The 10,667-nt window shown below is 45.5% G+C and overlaps 1 long non-coding RNA gene across 1 annotated transcript; it reads right to left on the reverse strand.

The window, feature by feature from the left end:
• Positions 1 to 1,326: 1,326 nt before the first annotated feature.
• Positions 1,327 to 8,767, reverse strand: LOC134521156 (uncharacterized). Its single transcript, XR_010072657.1, has 3 exons — positions 8,725 to 8,767; positions 2,846 to 2,947; positions 1,327 to 1,726 (listed from the first exon to the last, which is right to left on the reverse strand). It is a non-coding gene; the product is annotated as an uncharacterized LOC134521156 (long non-coding RNA).
• Between the last annotated feature and the right edge of the window lie 1,900 nt (positions 8,768 to 10,667).

Here is a 10,667-nt window from a genome sequence, read left to right on the forward strand (position 1 = left end):
CACCCATCTCTTAGAGAGGATATGCAGGAGAAGTCTTAATATAGCCCCTTCTTCTTTTGTTACTTGTTGCCCCATCTCCTGCCCCGGCTGCTCACCTCTCTCTGGGTGTCTGTGGCCACATCGTCTGTTTCCTCTATTCCGGATTGCCACCCAATCCGCCCGGTCTCAGTCCAGCTGAGCCATCCTCCAGCCAGTGGATCTCCTTCTGGGTCTTCCGCCCCTCGCATTCCATTGCTCAAGCCAAGTGCCGATCGGTATCACGTCGGGGTCACCATCTGAGGAGAAATAACTGGACTCCAGACGATCCAACGTGAGTCAACAGAAGCCGTTTATTAAGCACAGATCATCATCTTTTATACCCTGTGTTGTAGCTGTACATGCCACTTGCTTATTTCTGATTAGCTAGTTACACTGTCCACACGCTGTCCATGCAGTTCATTCACACATCAGATTGGTTACAAGAATTCACATAGTAAACTGCTTAGTCATTAGCACAACATGTTTTCTACCTTCTCAGTTCCCGTTTTTCCCCCATGTACTAATTCCATCTTCTACCACCTGTTTTGCCCTTAATCTAGTCTCTCACAGTAGGGAGGCTGGCTCACATGGCCATTTTCTCTCAGATACATTCCTACATTACCCAACTTCTGCCAGAACCACATTCTGAATAGGACCGACAGACAGAGTGCAGAGGCTTGTGCACCACCTGTAATACAGCAGCTGAGAATGAACCGATGCTCTAGGTCGCCGCTCTCCTCGGCCAAGTCTCTTCCAGTGCCCTATCTGTCATTGCTGTTGCAGCTCAGGCTGGGCATTAAACCAAGTGACAGGTGCTCTCTTTTAACTTCTCTCCTGAGGAAGGAAAGAAAGAATGTGAGGGAGACTTAGGAGCTGGAAAAGAAACTGAACTCTTTCATAATGAAATGTAAAGAGAAAAGTAACACCAAGGAGAGACAACAGGAAAAAATAAAATAGGTAAAATATATACACAACCCAGTATCAAGCTCCCAGGATGCCCATCGCTTCACCGGCAGGCATGGGCAAAGTCCAAGAACGGACTTGCCAATGGATTGGAACCGGATTCTGGATCTGGTTGCATGAATGCACAGATCGGGATTGAAGGATGTCAAACAGACAGCAGAGTCCTCAGACACCAGCCATTGAAGGAAAGGTACCGACCCCTTTGATCCATCTGCTTTTATACTGAGCGTGATGATGATGGGATGCAATACCCCATCAGTCAGATTCGGGTCACCGGTCCCATCTACTCTTCACCATGGGTGCAACCCCTCTATGCTTTTCTGCTTCCAACCCATCAACAGGGCATACATAAAAGTTAGCAGAGCTGCACTGTTACAGCAATAAGTATAAGCAAGAGCCTCTCCACATAGCATCCCTTGGCATTAAGTGTAAATATATGCTCTTAGCAATCTGGAAGCGGATACTACCTGAAAAAGACGTCATTATCTTCAGCCTGTTCAGTTAGTTGGAAGAGACTTACCTGAAAAGTAGAATTACTGAAAGGAAAACTGCTTCTGTTGTACCTCAGTCCAGCACAGTAGCACATGGCTACGCAACCTCACTTTCACATGAAAAAAAGTAGTGCCCAATTGTATTCATGGAGCCACCGTTCAGATCTTCCCTTTAATACCTCATGCCAAGCCACCTCCGTACAGCGCTCCTCTCGGTTCCCCTGAGTCACTCTGCCCATCTCATCCTTCTGCTTCTAAAAAAAACAAATAAACAATATCAAACATTACCCTAATGCGGAGCAGTAGCTTAATTCCAAAGGTCTTGTTTCTACTTAGAAACACTGTTCAACTAGGGCCAACAGCAGCCTGCCATCAAAAAAAAAAGCCCACAAACATTACACCCCACACAAAGCAGCCTGAACATCTTTGAGATATTATCTCCTTCACTATCCATAAACAGCCTCTCTGACTTGGCTCTGCTTATGCCAACACCCACTAATGAAACACCCATGCACCCAACCTACTGAGAGCTAATCAATTCCAGATGACTACGCAACCTTTGCCTCAGTCTCAACAGATCCACATATTAACTATAGACTCTTGTCACTATTCTGCCTGCCTTGAGCTCTGCACACCTGGGCAGGGGGGTTCCGAGCCAGACACAGACACACACAATCAGAGACCAAGACTACACAGAATGCTAAAAACAACACGCCTCAAGAATGAGAGAAAACTCCCAGCAAGAAGGATGACACCTGGATGGAAGTCACCATCAGGCAAGAAGACCTGGAGACCACAGTGGTGATGTGAAGAGGCTCTATGGAAGCCCCTGAAACAAAGTTTACAACGTCATCATCTGTGATAAGGAGGGACTGTCAAGACTGCTAAGATGTATGCGCAGGAAGACTGGCTTCAAGACCTAAGAATGTAATGACGTAGGGAAGAAGACCCAGTCGCAGAAGTGGGCTGTCCTGAAGCTTCCAAGACGCAAGACTGAAGCATGCTTTAAGCTTCTAATGCAAGACGACCAGCAGCCGAATGGTGCTATGCGCAGGGGTGCAAGCATTCGAGACCCTAGGGAGGGTGCCTGAGGCGCCACGCTGTGCTCCTGGAGCTTAAAAGATGACCTCGTGACCCAAGAAAGGTCTAAGGCGCAGAACACGGACCACACGAACAACATGACAACTGACACAGGCTGGAACTGCCCTGCCCGGGATGTGCTAGCATCGTGCTGAACAGTAAGCCACATCCTTTACCTGCCCAAAGGGGACTGGGCCCCAGGACAGCCCTCGCCCCTACGCTAACTTCAAAGACCCCTTTCAGCAACTGTCAACCTCATCCCCTTGGCCCCTCTCGGGCACCAGTGTCTCAACTTAGCTTGTGGATGGCCAGGGGTCAGAAACCATCCTTGATGCAATCCACAAAAAAACAGCCATCTGATATCTTCCTGCAGTCATCAGCTTCCTCCTCTTCCTCTGCAAAAGGAAATAAAAAAACATGAATCCCCAAAGCAACCACAGCATCAGCAATAAGCATCTTGAGAGGAGATGCCAACCTCTTCCACAATACCCGCATCCTCCCAAACACCATGGCCTTCCGCTCGCCTGCTCCACACTGATTCTGGAGGCCAAAGCTGCAGTGACAATTATTTATGGCACCTAAGATACCAAGAAACACAACATAACCAATACGCTTATGTGAAATCACCAGTTCTGTGCTCATCCTCACTACTATCGGGCTCACCTCAAATGTGAGAGGCTAGAACAGACCAGATGTCATCAACACCCAAACCCAACTGCAAAACTTGTCTAAGACAGAATCGTGAACCTGCCTCCCTTTCCCAGCCATCCCCCAGCGCCAAAACTTTAGAAACCCCTTCTCTTCTCCTGAGCCATCAAAGAAAGGACCCCACTTCTTCCTGACAGCTCCTGCCCTCCATTGGCTGGCTTAAGCCCCTGCATCAGTCATTCCTTGGGAGCTGCTCTTCCAAGCCCTGCCCTGTGTTCAGCAGTCACCTCCTATCTTGTGTATTACTACAGACTCCAGGCTCTGCTACAGATCCATGAAATCAGTGAAGCCCTGATATGATCTACCAGGGGCCTGCCACAAGCCAGAACAGCTCTAGGGCCACTATGATACTCTGCATACCACTGGGGAAGACAATGAGCTGTCCCATACCCTGAAAGGCAACATGCCTTACATCCCTACCGCTTCCTCAAAATGCTAAAATACAATGTATATACACATACAAGACATTCATCTTAACTCCCACTCAATAATCTCATAACTGGACCAATTAAGGCTAATAAAAACAATTACTAAAAGAGTGTTGTACAAAACTAGAAAAAAAACAGAATTCTATCTTCAACAAAGTGAGGAATTACAGTAAGACACACAGCACCTGGAATAACAAAAAAAAAAAGAGACTACTATTAAACCACCTAGCCACACTAAACACCCATTGCAAAACTACTGTTCTGAAAAAAAAAAAAAAACACACAAGAAAAGTAACATACAAGTCCATTTTCTACTATATATGGCATTAAGCCTTACATTAGTTGAAAAGTCTTACCTCTAATTTCTTACCTATACTAGTCTTAACATTAAAAGAGAGCTACCCAAACACCTGAAAAAGCTCCAATGCTGCACTTTACTTAACAAACCACAGATCCCTCACCCTGGAAAAGCCCAGCAACACAATGAGCTCCTGACCCAACCCTGTGGCTCATATACCCCGGGCCCCGCCCACTGCCCTTCCCACAATCCTCTGGGTAAAGGGCGGGGCCAACCTCACAGAAGCATAAAAGTGCCCAGAGGAGCAGCATGTTTTGTTATTTGCCTTAACTTTACAATGTGTGAGATGGCAAAGGAAGAGAGTGACCTTTAGTAGAAGAAGAGATACCTGCCGTTTTACTACAACTTTATCTATTACATCAACAACATGACCAGGTAGGCAATTAGGTTGGTTTTTTTGTGGAACATAGATAGAAAAAAAACCACCACAATTTATGTACTGTAGTATCATTTAAAAAAAAATCCCAACATACTACTATGGGCTTATTCTTTGTTTCTAGTAAGACCATGTGCATTACTGAGCTTCTGCCAGAACTGTATTCTGGATGGGACTGAATGACAAAACAGAATCAGATTCTATGAGAAAACATTCTCAACAATATCTTGCTCTACAAAATAAGTTATTTACTCTAAATTAGAAGCAATTTTGAGTCATATTGATGATCTCTTTTTGACTTATTTACTCAGTAGTGCTACTTCAGTCACAAAAGACAGAAAGCAACAAAAAAGCATGGAAATATAAGTAATGTACCTGAAACTGCATAAAGTACATTAATTAACATCTAAGTAGCTAGAACAAAAATAAGTTGTAAAAGGCAACAAAAATAATCATGGCAAACATATTGATAAAAGTAGATAAAGGCTAAGAAAAGATCTGAGCCTATGACAGACATTGTTAGGGTACCAGATACAAAATAGAAACATAATATAATGCAGAAACCAAACAGACTGCTCTAGAGCACAGAGATGATTTTGGAAAAGGCTCTGGCAGAATGAGAGGCCTTGTCAGAGAGATTAGAGAGGTCCCGAAGGGGCCAGAGAAACCAAAGATGTCTTGGGATATGATGAGCTCAAAAGGGAATCGAGCAAAATATGGTTGCCCTCGGAATGGACTGCAAGTGCACCAAAAAGATGAGAGAACCAAAAGACTGATGGGGTTAATGGTTGCAGACTCTGGAAAGGTTCTGAGGGAAAAAGAGGGGTTCAAAGTGCCCTCTGGGGCATAGGGGATATCTCATGAGAGCTCGGCGATGGGAGTGGGAGAGTACCAGTAAGCCTCAGAGATAACAAGGCAGAACTCTGAAGGGGATTTTGACAAAGTACAGATGATGTTAGGGGGCTGGGGACAGAATGAAGGCATCCTAAACAGCAAAGAGGAAGTTAAGGGCACTTTGAAGAGCGCAAAAAAAAAAAAAAACAAAATCAAAAGGGAGTTGAAGTGCTGGCAGTGCTGTGGGGTATGAGAAAGGACTCGGAGGACACAGCTTTAGAAAGCAGGGGCATTATGAGGGGGCAGGGTAGGAAAAGAAGGCTCAGAGACGCAGCGAGGGCTTAGGAGTCTTGGGAGGGGGTCTGGGCAAACTACATGAATGAATGAGAGAGGAACTGAACGGAGATGCCCTCGATGGCAGAGAGAAACATGATGGGGCGCCATGTAGCAAAGAAAGATGAGAAGCTCTGATGGAACAAGAGACATGAGGAGGTAAAATGCTAGGAGAGGCTGTGGAGTTTGAGGAAGGTCTTGGGAAGCTTTGTGAGGGTGGAGAGGCGTCGAGCAGGGCGGGTAGACAAAAGAAGGCTGGGGAGGACAAGGACGAACTCGGATGATCATCTGAGGGGAGTATGGATGTTCCCATGTGGCCGGGGACTGAACATAGGAATCCTAGGTAGCATAGAGGAACAAATGACAGCTCTACGACTCAAAGATGGACCCACCTAAAATGCTACGAGATGGATGTGGAGGGCCAGGAAACTCCTGGGGGGCATCGTGACCAGGAGAAGAAAAGTCCCGATGGAGCCAGAGAGACAGAAAAATGATAGGAAGCATGATGATTAAATCCAGGGGGAATCTGAACTGAGTAAATGTTGCCTTGGAGGCCAGGGAACTAATAGAGGCAGGGTGAGAAGAAGACAGAAGAATGGGGCTGGGTGTTGAAGAAGAGCCTGGGAAGACCCTCCTGACGAGCAGTGACGTTCAGACTGGACTCCCTTGCTTTCTAAACTCCTTCTCGGAGAGGAGTCTGGGTGCGGCTGGATCCAGTCTTAGCCTCCAACTGTAAAGGACAATTCGGACCTGGGTTCTGCCACAGAGTCGGTTTAATACAGCTTGAGCTGGATACCTCGGAAGAGGGACCTCCTCAATACTTTTCCTGTGCTTTGTAAAGCCTCAAAATCTATGACATAAGCAGTTTGTTCCCCTGTTCACATGACAAGCGTGTGTCTCATCTCTGATAAAATTGTTCAGCCATTATGTGTCCTCTTTGATGACTGGAGTTTTGGTGCAAATGCTTTTACCTTCTGACCTGGTTTTGTGACCTCTTTGTCACATCTGCATCTGTATTTTATCCTCCTTCTGCTGACTTGGGATAGAATGGTCCCTTTTTTCATTTCCAAGAATTAGAGTTCCCTTTCCTTTGATCATAACGGTCACCATAGTTCATAACGTTAAGCATATAATCTTCCTTGATGTTACTTATACAATTTCATTGTGTTAGTTAAGTTACAATGTATCAAAGTAAAACAAAACTACTATCCATCCTTCTAGGACTAAGAAGGAGTTCAGCCAAAGTTTGCTATGTTGCTGGGTTACATCTTGCAGGTAAGGCTTCACCAGTCTAGGTGCTTATGCTAAGCAAAACTTCAGTGTTGGACACCGGCTCGCAGATATGGAGTCGGGAAGCCTTCTGAGGGAAGGAGAGGGGTGTGCGAGGTCCACGACAAAGATGAAGATGTACTGAGGGCAACCCTGAAGGCATCTATAGCGGTTGTGACACCATGAGAGGGGTCCTGAATGGGCCAGAGAGACCAAAGAAGGTACAGGGACATGAGGAGGAAGTCCGGGGGGGATTGCAACGGAGTACAGATGTCCTCAGGAGGCCGGGGACCAAATGGAAGCATCCTAGGTGGTGCAGAGGATGATAGGAGGGCTCTGAGGCGCAAACAAACCTGAGGACGGGTTTCTGAGGGAAAGAGCTCAGACATAATTTTGTAAGTAACAGGGATTAAGAAAATAAGGAAAAAAATTAAAAAATAGAAACAGTGAACTCAAAATCAAAAACCAGAATGTGCTAAGGAAAGACAAGAAATAATTAAAACTGAAGACGGCAAAGGAGACAAATGTAGACAGAAAATCTTAAGAGCATCCATGATTAAAGAAGCAAGGAAACAAATTACAAAATAACAATGGCAAACTAAATCGGAGATGTAGAAGGAAAAATTAAAAAGCAACAGCACTAAGGAAAGACAATAAGTAATTTTAAAATGACAGCAAAGGGAACAAAAGTAGGCATAGTAAGAACAGTTAAAAAGTGCTAGCTGGTAGGGTAAATAAAGAGAAATATTACAAAATAGGGATGGTGAACAAAAACAGATGTAGAAAGAAATTTTTAAATGCGATGGCAGTAAGAAAAGACAAGAAATAATTAAAAGAAAAGATAAGCAATAAAGATAAACAGGATAAAAGTAAGGAATTTAAGAAGTGATGGGGATTGGGGAAACAAAAGGAAATAACTAGGAAATATGGAATGCAAAGTGTAATGGAGATGTAGAAAGAAAATTCTAAAAAGGCTCTGCATTAATGAAATAAAAAATTAAAAATATACACAGTGAATGAGATAAAAGTGGACAGAAAGAACCTTTTAAAAGCAAGAGTGGTTATGGAAAGAAAGGAAAAAAAGATAAAAACATAGGGACAGCAAACTAAATAAAAATGTTTACAGGCAAGGAAGTACAAAACCAATGCAGAACAAAGAAAAATCGGTATTGGCAGGTTCATAAAAGTAGACAGAGAATTTTTAAAGTGAGGTGGTAAGAGAAAGACAGGAAAAATTAAAAGGTGAGGATGGCAAACTGGATAAAAGTTGACATAGTAAGAAAATTTAAAAACCAAACAGATCAAGAAAAGAGGGAGAAAAAAATAGGGTCAGCAACCTGAATAAATAAAGACAATGAAACAAAATTTTAAAAGTAACAAAGTAGAGGACAGGCAAAAAGAATTAAAAAACACAGACAGGGACCTGGGTAAGTGGAGACACAGAAAGAAAATTTGGAAAGCAACGGGGCACTGGCCATACAGGTAGTTAGAAAGTTAAATAGCAGGAGATAGAGTTGGACCAACAGCCACAGACAGAGGACAGTGGAAGAGGGATGGGGGGGTGGAGCAGAGGGAGTCACTGGAAATAGAGATGGGTCACTGGGTAGAGGGAGACCTACAAATGCAATTTTCACAAGCAATAGTGAAGAAGGCAGTGTGGGAAGAATGAAATAATAGCAGATAGGGAGCTGGGAAGGCAGAGGCACAGAAAGGAAATGGAGAAGGGGACGGAGTACAGGGTGGCATTGGCAGAAGAGCAAAAACTTTTGGGGAGCCAGAGTCTAGGACAGGCAAGGACACGGGCAGAGATCACAAGAAGCATGGCAGGGAAGGGCCTGGACACACATGAGAGGGCATGTGACTCACCACAGCTCCTGGCGCAGGTGGGAGACTTTATGGCCCAGAGGCTTCTCTCTCTGCCCCTTGCTCCTCGGTGGTGCTGGCAGCCTGACCCTTGCCTGCCTAGGAGTGGGTGGTGGGTGCCTCGATGCTCTTCTCCCATGAGGCATCCCAGAGGCACGGTGGCTCACACATGCAGACGACAGGCAGCGAGCTCCTGGCGCTCTGTGCTGGTGGTGCGCTCCGTGGGGGATGGCTGGGAGGGATCCTTCCTTGCCGTGGGAACCGTCTGTGCCTTGCTGGAGGCACATGCCTGTGGAACCCCCTTTGTGTCACTCTTCAGCCAGCTCCAGCAGGCAGCTGTGGCCAGGCAGGCCCCTCGGCACAGCAGAGCCAGCTGCGACCTCAGCCTCACTGGCTGAACCTGAGCCTGGCCCAGCCCAGCCCATCCTCCCCTCATGGGTCTCACCTGGGCTGCCTCAGCCCCAGCTGGAGCCCACTGGGAAGAGAGGCCATTGCCAAAGCCCCACAGCACATCACCCCCTCCCCTGAGCCTGCCCCCAGCAATGAGCTCTGCACCCTGGGGGCAGCAAGTGCCTCCAGGGGCGCAGAGGAGGCAGGAAGTGTTTATTCCTTAATGTGCCCAAGAAATCCCGGCAGTGAGTTGGCTACAAGGCTCAATGCCCAAAGGCGGCAGGACAGAGGGACAAAAGGGAAGAAAAAAGCAAAAAAACCACGAGAGATAGAGAAATAAATGAGACAGACAGGGACCAGGGGAGAGAGGTGGAAGTAACCAGCAGGATAAGAAGAGACAACACACAGGAGCAGGGGAAAAGAAATATGATCAAGAAATACAAAATAGAAACAGGCACCCTGGCAGAAGTACACATTGAAAGAAAATTTTGAGAAGCGACAGGGTACAAGAAACATAAGCAAAAAAATGACAGGCAGATGCAGAAAAAAAATGAAAAAAGTTACAGTGTGCTGAAAATAGAGGGGAGAATTGGGAATTATAGGCAGGGAGATGGCTAGGAGGAGATATAGACACAAAATTTTGAAAGGCATAGGATATGAGAATCCTACCAAAGACTTAAGAGATAGGCATGCAGAAGTGCATAGAAAGAGATAGAGGAAGAGAATTATGAAAAGCGACAGGGTACAAGAACATGGGAAAGAAATTAAAATTAATTTGGGGAGACAGAGAGAGGGAAAAGTAGCAAGAAAATTTTAGAAGCAAACTGGGTTCAACAAACCTAGGCAAGAATTTAAAAGAAAGGGATGGAAAGAGAGAAATAAAGTTTTAAAAGAGATTGGGTAAAAGAAACATAGTCAAGTATTAAAAGACAAGGACACAAAGCTTAATAGAAGTAATCTGTGGTGGATTGACCTTGGCTGGCCCCTGGGTACCCACCCAGCCTCTCTATCATTGCCCTTCCTCAACGAGACAAGGGGAGAAGTTAAAATGAAAAAGCTTGTAGGTTGAGACAAGGACCAAGAGATCGCTCATAGTCACAAAACCAACAGACTCAACTTGGGGAAATTCACTTATTGTCAATCAAATAAGAAATAAGAACAAATTTAAAAAAAACACCTTCCCACCACCCCTCTCTTTTTCTGGTATCATCTTCACTCACGACTTCTCTACATCGTACCCCCAGACAATGGAGGTGTCAGGGAGTCAGGATTGTCTCTGCTGCTCCTTCCTCCTCGCACTCTTTTTCCGCTCCAACAGCGGGGCTGCCACGTGTTGCAGGGACTCTCTGCTCCACTCCTGGCTAGTGTTGTTGATGGGCTCAGCTTTGACCAGCAGCAGGTCCCTCTCTGAGCTGGCTGTGCCCAATATGGGGGGAGCTTCTGGTGTCTTCTCACAGAACCCACCCCTGCCCCCCACAACTCAGCCAACAAAACCTTGTCACTTAAACCCAATGCAACAGACTGTCCCAGTCACTGAAAATGGATGGCTAGAGAAC

The sequence above is a fragment of the Chroicocephalus ridibundus genome, chromosome 9 (assembly GCF_963924245.1).
Source record: "Chroicocephalus ridibundus chromosome 9, bChrRid1.1, whole genome shotgun sequence".
NCBI classification, from domain to species: Eukaryota; Metazoa; Chordata; class Aves; order Charadriiformes; family Laridae; genus Chroicocephalus; species Chroicocephalus ridibundus.